Genomic DNA, 12,329 nt, shown 5'->3' on the forward strand with positions numbered 1-12,329 from the left:
AGAATCTGTAGTGTCACACACACAAGAAGGCAGCAGGAAGGGTGCTGGAGCTGAAGGCCTCTGACCTGGCACCGGGGCTGGAGCCCACAATGCACTGGCATCCAGCATCTCTGATGAGCCTGGAACATGATTCAGACCCCGACACATGAACTTGCTGCTCTCATGAGTCCCTAGGTCTGCCTGTTCTGCCCACTAATTTTTTTTTCCTTGCTCTTTAAATGGAAGGAAGCATAAAATGTGGTTGTACAATTTTATTTTATTTTTGAAGTAGGGGATGCTCCCAAGAAAGCCAGGATTTAGAGAAAGGTTTAGAGGAAGGAGATTTGCAGGAAGGAATTTACCCAGAAGGTACTTCTGCTGAACCCACACTAAGGGTCTGTGCACTGGGCTTGCCTGTGACTTGTGGGGTCTGTCTGCGGGCATGGCCCCAGCCTACACGCTGGTGGTACCAAGGGGGTCCGGCGAGGGCAGCTGCAGCTCTCCCCTAATATTTTTCAGCACCTCCCTCAAAGAGGCACACTTTGATCAGAGCAGTGAGTGTGCTGGGCAAATGAGACTTCAGGGTAAATCCTCAGGTGCGCCCCGCCCCAGGATGACGGACACCCCAAGCTGTCCTCCTAACAGCTTCCAGAAGTGCCATTGGTGTTTATCCTACATCCTCTCATCGCCTTCAGTAAAGTAATGTTTGAGAAAGTTTTCTCTCCCCAGAGCTCACTATTCATGGCCTTGCTTAATAAGAATTGCAACATAGAGATCGATAAGAACTGGGATTTTATCATTATAGTCTCTGTACATCAAAGTTGTCCTTTTATAAATGATATATCTTTAAGGCCCTTTCCAGCTTTCTGGAGCCTTTTTCAGATTTCATAAAAAATGACCGTCATTCTCCCCCCGCTGCCTGCTAATCCACGCCCATTCACCTGCTTTTTACTGAGCGCCTGCTGGGTTGTCTGGTCTGAGCTGCTCTGGCAGGACCAGAGCCAGGAGTGGTAGTAGATACAGCCCCTGACCTCACAAAGGCTCTGGGGAGTCAACACAGCTCAGCGAATGCAGCCCGGAAGGGTACCATGGCGGGCAGGAGACCCTGGGGCTGAGATGAGCAGGGCCAGCCCCTGGAGGAAGAGGGGGCAGCTGGGTCCTGAGGGGAGGGGACTAGGTTGGGGGCCTCCAAGACCAGAAGGTGGGCAGAAGGAGGGTATATGAGAGGCAGCGAGGCAGAGTTAGGGCTGCCGGTACCAAGAGCTCCCTCTGGGAGGGGGTGCTGAGGAAGGTGATGGTCCCAAAGGTGGTGGACCAGAGCAAGGCTAGGCCTGAGCAGGGCAGGGGGGAGCAGTGCCATGCGCTGGCTGGGAGGGGGAGAGACTGGCAGGGAGGAACCCAGTCACAATGGTTTAGTCTCCCTGGGGCCCTCTCTTCCTCTGGGACAGCTCTGATATGATAGGCAAGCTGAGGCAGAGGGGATTCAGGATTTCCTTGTTCCTCATCCTTGCCTGTGCATTTCCTGTCGAGGCCTCACCATCACTTCCATCCTACATGAGAGATGGTAAGGAGGCCTATCTCCTGGGTCCTGGTTGATTGAGAATCTCATACAGCAAAGGTAGGTCTTTGCCTAGGACACAGGGCTTAGGGCTCTAAGATTCCTTTGGTGGGAGGCCCATGTAGCCAGGTGTGGAGGAGAAGCTAAGTCAATAGTGGCTTTCTGGGCTTCCCTGGTGGCACAGTGGTTGAGAGTCCGCCTGCCGATGCAGGGGACACGGGTTCCTGCCCCAGTCCGGGAAGATCCCACATGCCGCGGAGCGGCTAGGCCCATGAGCCATGGCCGCTGAGCCTGCGCGTCCGGAGCCTGTGCTCCGCAACGGGAGAGGCCACAACAGTGAGAGGCCCGTGTACCGCAAAGAAAAAAAAAAAAATAGTGGCTTTTCCTCTTAGACCTTAGACCTCTGCAGACCTGGGCTGTGGAGGGGTTAGTATGAGAGAGCACTGAGTGCCAGACCATGGGACTGGGCACTGTGTTCTCCCTTCCCACGTTAGCATCTTAAAAAACAGTCTGTATTTTAATCTACAAGTTGCCTTTGTTTGTTTAAATGTTTGCACGCTTGCAGAAGGTACGCTATACCCACCAGCCTTATGTCACAGAAATACTTTCTATTTAAAGCAATTAAGTATAGACGGGTTTGGATTTCAGGGCATAGCTGTAGACACTGTGAGTGGTCGGGAGGGTGGAATCCCAGTTATGTGCTGTAGGTGGAATTGGTCCTTCTGCTCCCAGCAGTGGAGCTGCTGCACAGCACATCTGCCCCTCCTCTGCCCTCTGGACATCTTAGAACCCAGAGGCACCCAGAAGACCCCTGAGCTGCTCATCCTGAGGCCACAGCCTGTGCAGATGTTCATGATTACATGAGAGGAGAAACCTCTCTCAGCACTCAGAGCCTGGTGACTCCTGCTTTACACGTAATTCTAACCACCTCGATGATGTGGTTTCCCAGCCCGTGAGCATTAGATGCAGGAAAGGAGATGCCAGAGGCAGCAGGTTTTGGCCACAGTGCAGGGGACAGATGGCAGCCCAAAAGCAAACGGCAGAAGTAGACAGAGGGTCACCAGTTTACTCAGATTTGACCCAAACCTCCCTCCTCCACCTCATCAGGCCCTGGGGTGATCCTGGGGGCAGAGCATGGGCTAATCATTGCCGTTCACTAGGATGATCTGACTTCTGCATAAAGCCCTGGGGGCTATTCAGTTCTCTCTTTGTAAAATGTCTGGGTGTGGGTAATGCCCCAAAGAAGGGACTCATCCAAAATGATCACGCTTAGAATAAAACCAGTTTTACCATGCTAAGGTCTGAAGCTCAGTTATTTGGAGTATTTGCTCATCTGCTTAGAGATATCCTCAAATGTGCCAGCTTTAGGGGGTGGCGTGTAGCACTTACTTGCTGGGATTGATGTTCAGTTTTGTTTTGTTCTCCTCAGTGATAGGGAAACTGCCTTCTAGGTGTGACTGCCATATCTGAGACACTTGCTCTTTCACCCATAGACACGTGGAAGACCTGGAAATTAGCTGCAGAGTTTCTCTGAGACCTGGGAACTACCCCCGCCCTTGCCCTTCCCCACAGGGGCCTGGGCAGGTCCCAGCCTTGCTCATTAACAGCACGTGTCTCCACATCTCCTATCAGCTGCAACCCCTCAATCCCAGCCGGTTTGTAAGCATTTGTGTTGATCCTTCTCATAAGTGATTGCAGTGTTTGTTCCCCAGACTGATTGCTGTCGAGATGTTGCAGGCCAAGGCAGGTATCATCCCTCCTCTTTGTTTGTTCAACACGGATATGTTTGGTTTTCTGCAAGCAGTTGTTTGCAGCCTCACCAGTCAAAATATTTGCTAAATGTAACCTGCAGTTCCAGGACTGAGAGTAGGAGAAAAACACAGTTCACTTTCCAGGCTGATCAAAGCATTTGCATCAGATGCCTTGGCACGCAAGTCCGCTGCCTCTCTGTGCTGCGACATTGTGTTCAAGCCAAAGCCCCACCAGTGGGTTTTCTCAGGCTGCAGGCCACCTTCTTTGAAATGTTGTAACGGAAATAAATGTGTGCATAAGCCAGACCATGCTCTTCAAAGGGACATCAGGATTTCACAGTTTTCAGATACAGTTTAGTACCATGGAATTCCGATTTGACTAAAATCTATGCTCAGAATTCCATAAGGTCTAAGGACTCAATTGTTGAACATTTTACCTCCAAAAAATACTACTTCTCAGTGTATTTTATGCTGGCAGTGTATCCAAAATGTCTGCAAATGTATTTCAAGAGTGAGAGTCCATGTGTGCTAATGTCTTCTGTGAGTTAGTAACAATGTCAGTGATTCGGTAAACTCACCCCTGTGAGATGCTGGGTCTGGGAAGCTTTCAAGGAGATTAAATTACACATTTGTACAACACAATTTTTAAAAAGACTGCACCACCAGTATCATCTTAGGCATGATAACCCAACATTAAGCCCTCAGTGGCAGCTAGAGTTCGTGAGATTGTCGCATATGAAATCCTCCATCATCCCAATTCTAGAGAAGTGGAAATGTCTTCCTTTTCTTCTTTCTGCTGTTGTTCAGAAGTTGTTAAACAAATAGCTGCTGTGTGTATTTAGACTCTCTGTTCCTCAGTTTCTTTAACGATAAAATGGATGGTAACATCACAGGGCTATCGTGGAGATCACACGTCTCAGTATGGCTAAAGTGCTCAGAAAGTGCCTGGCACGTAGTGGGTCTGCTATTGTTATCACACATTCTAGAGCTCCATGCTTCACTGTTGCGAGTTTTCTTTCTTTTAACTTTCTGTAGTTTGAAGCAACAATTGGCTGGGGACTGGTTTTTACCTCAGAAGAAAACAAATACTCAAGCGAGAGGCTGGAAGACACTCACCTTCTGACAGAAGTGATCTGGCTTGACACCAGACCCATCCACTGTCCCCACTCCAAACATATATAAATACTGGGTAAAATATTACTAGGAAAAAAGGATGGTTCGTTGGTTGGTTTTCTAAATACGTGGTTGAACGTGAAGGTAAGGAAAATTCCTAGGTGCCGAAATGAACAAGAACTCTCAAAGGCAGTGATTAGTAAGGATGCCACTGTGATGGCACCCTGCAGTTTCAAGGGGTAGTGTCAAATCCAGACAGAAGCCATGAGGGTTGGGAGCAGGGGTTGTAACATCCATGCCAGGACAGCGAGTGTGGTCTGCCTGCACAATAGAAAAAGGCCCCTACAAAAGGCCAAAACCAAGGGAACTTCCAGGGACTATGAAACTTTTACCTGCCGGGCCAAGAATGTGGAAAGTAATTTGTGATCTGCTGAGGTTTTCTCCACACATTAGTGTGAGGATCTACATTTACACTGTTTAGTATATGTGGTTCTGAAATTCTAAACCTAGAAATTAACATGCAGGTAGGTCCCAGATCAGTAAAACTACTAGGGATCCTAGAAGAAACTCATGTAAATGCATTTTCAATGAGTACCTCCACACCAGAACATATGGGATTCCCATGGGAGAAAGAAAACCTGAGAATATAAAATTGCTGATCATAAGGAAGTAATTTGCATTGAGGAAGAGTTAACAGACTCAGAACACCAGAGGGTTAGCCCCTCCAGACTGTTCAGATAATAAAACAATTTAAAAGTAACTATTTAAAAATTTGTGTTTGAAATGATTAGAATAGTAAAGGAGAAGAGAATTATAAAGAGGAGAGGAGAATTATAAAGAAAGAATTGTAGAGAAAAACACAGGTAAATTTGGAAAAGTAGAATTCCTAGAAATTAAAGTTATTAAAATTGATAACTCACTGGATGGGTTATAAAGCAGATTAGACATAGCTAAAAAGAGAATTATTGAACTGGAAGATAGATCTTGGAAAATTATCCAGAAGAGAACTCAGAGACATAAAGTTGAAAAAACATAAAATAGATATTGAGAGAATGTTAAGACCTTGAGATATTGTTAAGAGATATTGTTAAAAGATATTAATACTTGAGGAGAGAGAATAAGGAGGTCCATAAGGAGAGTATGAAGGGAGTTGGGGAGAGGAAATATTGGAAGTGATAATGATTAAGAATTTCCTATAATTGAAGGAAGATATAAATTTCTAGACTGAAGAAGCACACCAAGTCCTGAATGGGATGGGTACAGGTTATATCACAGTGAACTGCAGAATACCAAAAATAAAAAACAAAGAAAGAGGAAAAAAAAGATTAACTGCTAAGGAAAAACTACTGATTGCAAACTTTTCATCAGCAACAGTGGAGGCCAGAAGTCAATTGAATAATATCTTCCACATTATGAGGAAAATAGTCAACTTAAAATTATATGCAATAGTGAGGGCAAAGATACTTCATGACAAAGATTTGAGAGGTTACCATTCATAAACTCTCTCTGGAAGAAGTACTAAAAGATATACTTTAGGAGGAAGGTGATTGAACCCAGAAGATAATAATGGAATACAAAAATCACTGGCAAGAAAGGCTAATAGGCAAACATAAAGGTAAATATAAGTAAGCATTGACTAGAAAAACAGCAATTATAAGATGACTCATTCAGGGTGTTTAAATATGAGATGGGAGGTGATGATGATGATCAATACTAAAGCATTTTATAATTTTTGTGTTATTTGAGAAGATAATAGCCCTTAAAAAACTTTAGATTTTTAAGTCAATATGCATATTAAAAATTTAAGGGTAAACTGTAAAAGAATATAAATGGGATATAACTTCTAACGCAGAAGAGTGGAAAAGGGGCTTTGTTAAATAACACTCAACCAATTCTACAGAAGGCAAGAAAGTAGACAAAATGAAGCAAAGTAAAAGCATGATAATGTATATATATAATATATAATAATAAAAATAGTAATACATAAATAAATGTACAAAATAAGATGGCAAAAATCAGTCTGAATATCAGTAATAGTTATTAATGAATTAGACTCATCTGTTAGTGAATAGCAATTCTCATATTGAATTTTTAAAACCTATAGATGTGCTACTTAAAAGAGTCATGTCTAAATATAATGACACAAAATTTGAAATGAAATCTATGGGGAAAGGTATTCTATAAAGGTAATACATACTAAAAGAAAAAACATGCTTTGTAGTAGCATTAATATCAAAGTGTACTTTAAGACCCAGACACATTGTTGGGTTTACTGTACACTGACAAAAGAAAGAATTCACTGAGAAGGCATAACAATTATGAAGATATAAGTACTTAACATAGGTGCTAAATAAACATAAAGCAAAGCCTAGAAACTTAGAGAAAATTGACAAATCCAGCATTATGATAGGATATTTTAGCATATATTTCATAAAATAAGCCAAGCAAACCAAAATTCATAAAAAACAGATATTTGAAAATTATAATTAATAAACTTACTCCAATTACTCTATGTAAAACTGTGTACCTAGTATACATCCTTTGCATATACAGTTACAAAAGTTAACCACATTCTAGGCCAGAAAAAAGCTTCAACTAATGCCAAGTAGTTGATAGACCATAGTCTTTGACCAACATGCAATAAATTTATAACCCAATAACAAAAAGTCCACTACAAGCTCATACGTTTAGAAACTTAAAAATATACTTCTAAAATACAATGTTGTACAGATGAAACTTACATAATGTTGTAAAACAATGTTACCTCAATTTAAAACTATAAATACAGTGTGTATATATATGTGTGTGTGTGTGTGTGTGTGTGTGTGTATACACACACTTCTAAATAACTCAAGGGTCAGAGAAGTGGTCATGATAGAAATTACTGAATGTTTAGAACTAAATAATAATGAGTTCATTATATATCGAAATATATAGGATGCTGCTAAAGTGATACTTGAAGGGAAATTTATAGCCTTCAATGCAATGTTAGGAAATTAGAAAAGTTGCAAATCAAAGAGCCAAAGGAGTCAACTCCTTTGAAAATAATAAGGATAAGAGCAGAAATTAATAGAAAACAAACAGTTGTGTTGATCAATGAAGCCAAGATCTGGCCTCCTGAAAAAAATGAATAAAATACATTAAGCTCTGGCAAGACTGGTGATAACCATGCTCATGTGCCAGAGACTTCCATGTGTCTTACATTTAATTCACTGAAAGGCCAAAACAACCTAAGAGGCAAGTAAGTGTGTTATTTCACCACACAGCTACTGGTGCTCCATAGGTCCTGAGTGAAGCACCGCCATTGCAGGACACTCCATTCTTTATGACAAATGTAAATTTGTTTCAAAAAAGCAACAAAACAAAACCATAAATAAGGCAAAAAGGATGGGGGGTAACTTATGACAAGATATACATCATTACTAGGGCAGGTGTAATAAAACGTAAAAATGGAAGAAACAAATTTGGCAAAGAAGAGAATGTCTTATATACTAAGGACGTGAAATGAGATGCTGGTTCCTGGCATTCAAGGTTGGTGTGGAAATGGGCATTTCCTGGCAAAAGGGATGAGCTGTAGGAGGTGATGTCAGTGGTTGCAGTATTCAGGCTACACTCTTGCTTTCAGGGCAGAGGTAAGCCTATGACCTGGCTTATGTACGTCCGTATCTATTCAGATGTCATTGATGAGCGGCTGCTCGTCCATTGTCATTCCCCAGAGAGGGGCTCAGAGCCATGCAGGCAGAGTCAAGAGCCCCCTGGGACTAAATGGAGCTGAGGAAGTGGGGGTTATTTAGAGGGTGACGTATATAGAGATAGATATATTCATTGCCCAGACACAGTGTGCTGTATGTGCTCTAAAAGGGAAGTTTTCTCCCCAGAACAAACACTGGTCCCTGAGCTTATGCACGTCTTCTGAGAATGTTTCATTAGTCTCAGCCTAAGGCTCTCCTGAGGGTCATGGGCAACATCTGAGATGATAGAGCTTCTGGACGGGACCTCAAAGGCACTCGAGGTTTCCTCCCTTGGAAAATGGAGGCCCTGCCGCCTGAGGTTGTCACAGTGACAGCCCCTGACGCCGACAGCCACACGTATACAATTATTACGTGATCAGGTTGATTAGGTTTCTCCTGCACTCCACATCACACCTGGCCCTTCCCAACACCTAGTGCAGTGAGAATTTCTGAACAGGAGCCAGGCTTCCACAGTGCCCTAGGCTGAGTAGATGGTGGGACATGCTCCATCATTGATCTGTATAGGTTTTTCACCACAATGATCGTTTCATTTCTCCTGGGCTTTTTAAAAATCCTCAATAGCATAAGATAATTATATCAACAAAATCAAAATTAATAAACACAGGTTAATAATAGAAAATATCTACACAGTTGTGTAGGAAGCGGTCTGAATTCTAGTTCCTTAACTATGTTTGCATGAAGCATGACCCCTTCCCTCTTGGAGCATCTGATTTCCCCTGTGTGAGACGATAGTGCTGGACAGGACTATTGCTTTCGGACCTCACCTGTATGCTTGGTCCTAAGGATGGAGAACCCCAGGCCCACAGCAACAAGGTTGGAGGTTGGAGACCCAGGTCTCCCAGAATCTTCCGGAGATTAGAGATGGCCCGAGGTGCTAGTGCTTTGATGTGGTTCTGCAGAGTGCGCAGACAAGCCAAGTGTTGGGGCTGGTTAGCACAGTGGGAGATGGTGGCGAGGGAAGGTGAGGGGGGATCCTGCTGCATGTTGGAGACCTGCAGGGGGCAACAGCCTTCTCCCACGGCTGACTCTCCTTCACTGAGTGAGGACTTGCCGTCTACCAAGCACTGTGCTAATATGTTCACGTCACATCTCAGTACACACTCCCCACGACCCGGTGAGGTAGGAATTTTACATTTAATAGCGAAAACCTGAGGCTCAGAGGCCATCGCTTATCCAAGGTCACAGAGGTAGGCTGGCAGCTGTACAGTTCACCAGGACAAGGACCCTGCCATCATGTATCCAGGGGCCCCGGTGGGTGACGCTTGACCTCAGAGGGGCTCGTCCTCCATCATCTGCAAGGAAAGATGGTGACAGCTCAGGCTGTGGGAGGAGGAGAATACCAAACAGGCAGCAGATAAATCGTGGGTGCCTGCCCTTTGCCTGTGTTCATCCTGAGCTCCGGCACCGCTGGGTGCCGAGTGCAGGGAGATGTAAGCGCTTGATGTGGGTGGTGAGACCCAGTGTCAGGCCCCCCCAGTGCTCACAGGGTGGAACGCCCACAGTAGAGCATCCTCTCGGGCTTATGGGGTGCTTTTAAAAGGTGTCAAGGACATGCTTGCTGTCGGCCTGCTTTGCATAGCCTCTGCCAGTTCTTCGCTGGTATAGTATTGGGTATAGTATATAGGGTAAGACCCAGTTCCCCCCGTCCCCTCACAGATACTATCAAGGATAGTGTAAATGTATCAAAATCTTTGACAAACACAGTTCTTTCCTCAGAAGGCAGGCGTCAGGGCCTCCAACAGGAGTCATGGGGGAGCCCAAGATTCTCCTCCTACCGCTGCATAGCTTCAAGCACGTTATCCTGCCTGAGCCTCCGTTTGCTCATCAAACGGCGATAATATTGCTTTGCGTAATTTTGTGGAGTTTCACTATGTATGCAGCGCTGAAGACAGGGTGGTGCAAAGCTCCCCTCACCCCCAGCTCCAGCTTTCAGGCTCACTGGCCTCTGTAAACCTGACTCCTGGATGTGGCCTCAGCCTCCCTCTATGGACAGGGAGCTGGAGGCGGGGCGGGTTGGGGGGGTGGGGCGGTCTCTAGGCTCTTCCAGTAAAATGTCCATCAGCTGTGAAGGGTCACCTGGGTTTTTTTTGCTTCCTTATTGCAAGCCAGTGAGAATAACTTGTATTTGATGATGGATTTTTCACAGGGAAACATTTTTTCTTCAACTTAACTCCTCAGAAGCATTTTCAGACTTGGTTGATGATTGAGCTAGTTTTAAAGAAAGTGAAGGACAGAACAGGGGTGGGAATGCTTGCTGGAGTTCTGTGCCTCTGTCTTATTCCTTAGAGGAATGTCTCTCCCTCAGCCTCTTTCAGTCTTTCCTTCAGTCTCTCTCCATCTCTGTCTCAAGGTTTTCTCAAGGTCTGTCTTCTCGCATGTCTTAATCTTTTCTTCCCTCCCTGTACCCCCTTCTTCCCTCTCTTCTCTTTAGGTCTCTCTCTTATACGCTCATAGTCTCTCTCCCTCACTGGCTTTCTTGGTCAGTGTCTCTCTCTGTCAGTCGCTTGCCCTCAGTCTTTCTCCCCATGTCTCTCTCTCTCTCCTGTCTTTCTGCCCTGCCCTCCCTTCCTCTCTCGCTGTCTCTCCCTGTCCCTGTCTGTATCTCTCAGCCAGCCCTTCTCCCCCGTCTCTCTCTCACACACACTGTGCTCTCTCAAGCATGAGCCCGTGTCTTGCTGATGCCTGCATGCAGGTGATATGTTCATGAGTGTGAGCTAACCCTCCTGTGACTGACCTTTTCCCAGTGGCAAGTAGCCCCTCCTCAGCTTGGGCATATGTCCATTTACCAACGAAAAGACAGTGAGCCTGGTCTAGGATTAGAGGAGTAGTAATTTGCCACTTCAAGGAGAGTTTGTCTTCTGCAATAAGTGCATTGTCACAGCTAATTGTTTGGGGTTATAAGGATGCACTCCCTCAGATAGCCGTAGTTCAGGACCAACTTGTGCCCATGTACACTGGACCTCAACAACTCAGTCTCCTACACAGTATCCGATAGCCAGAAACTGGCTGAGTTTTCTAGGGACAGAGTGTTTGCTCAGGAGCTAGGCAGAGCCTGCAGCCTGCCCCGCCAACCCACTCAAGACAACAGCTTGTTTGCAGCTGCTTGGGCTGCTCCCATTTGCATATTGGCTTGGAATGTGCTGATTATAAATTCTTTACCCCTTATAAAGTGAGTTTAAAGGACCTCTGCAGAGCAGCAAGTCCTGGCCATTCTTTCTACTTTGTGTTGCTGCAAAACTGAAATTAAATTAGATTTCACTTTCAATGTTCCCAAGCTCAGCCACTGCTAACACAGGCTGGCCATCCTCCCAATTAGCCTGAAGTGGCGAGGTTTACCTACATGGGAAGCAGTGCCATTACCTGCCCATAAAGGGCTCCCTCCTGCTTCACTCCACGAATCTCCAGACAGATATTTCTTTAGCATCTGCTCCTAAGAGCCAACTGGGACTGTGAACTCTGCCTCTGTAATTGTTCTAAAGCTCATGCTAAGAGAACGCGTGTGCCTACAGCGTGGGCTGCTGCAGGGTCCTCTCAGGGCCATCGGGATAAACTCCTGTTGCTCTAGAATGTCTCATAAGTTTTTTTTTTTTTCTCTGGGCTGAGGAATGGCACTACCCGGGGCAGTCACATTTCATTTTTAAGCCAAAATTCACAGCTACTGTCAAGGGTAATATAAATGTATTGAGATCCTTGACAAAGAGGTAAAAACAAGAGAAGAGCTAGGAAAGTTCTTTGGGTGAAGTTACCCATCAAATCAAGCTTGAATTGAGACAGCCTAAATTGCATCTTTCTTGCAGCATTGTAAGAATTGTTGCTTAATGAATAAATACAAGGTGCTTGCATTTAGAGAGCTCTAAGCTGTCACATTCATGATTTCAATTTATCCTTAAAGGAAGGCATCCCCATTTCACAGAAAGGGACTTTGAGGCCCTCATGCTGACATCAGTTGTAAAAGTGGGGCTAGATTTGAAGTGTCTTGAATGCTGGCACCAGGCTCCTGTCACTGTGTTATTTTGTCACTTAAGAGACAGTAGACACCATTGCTGAGCCGTGTGTAAAAAGTGCAGCTGCCAAGTGCACATAAAACAACGGGGGCCTAGAAAGCGGAAGTTCTCTTTACAGTCGGGCAAAAGCAGGATGAGGACTCTCAGATGAGCTGTTTTAAACCTTATACAA

The 12,329-nt window shown here is 44.8% G+C and overlaps 1 protein-coding gene across 2 annotated transcripts in view; it reads left to right on the plus strand.

The window, feature by feature from the left end:
• FSTL4 (follistatin like 4) overlaps positions 1–12,329 on the plus strand; it is a 456,287-nt gene that overhangs the window by 113,861 nt on the left and 330,097 nt on the right. The window lies entirely within an intron of this gene.

This window comes from Phocoena sinus, chromosome 3 (genome assembly GCF_008692025.1).
Source record: "Phocoena sinus isolate mPhoSin1 chromosome 3, mPhoSin1.pri, whole genome shotgun sequence".
Lineage (NCBI taxonomy): Eukaryota > Metazoa > Chordata > Mammalia > Artiodactyla > Phocoenidae > Phocoena > Phocoena sinus.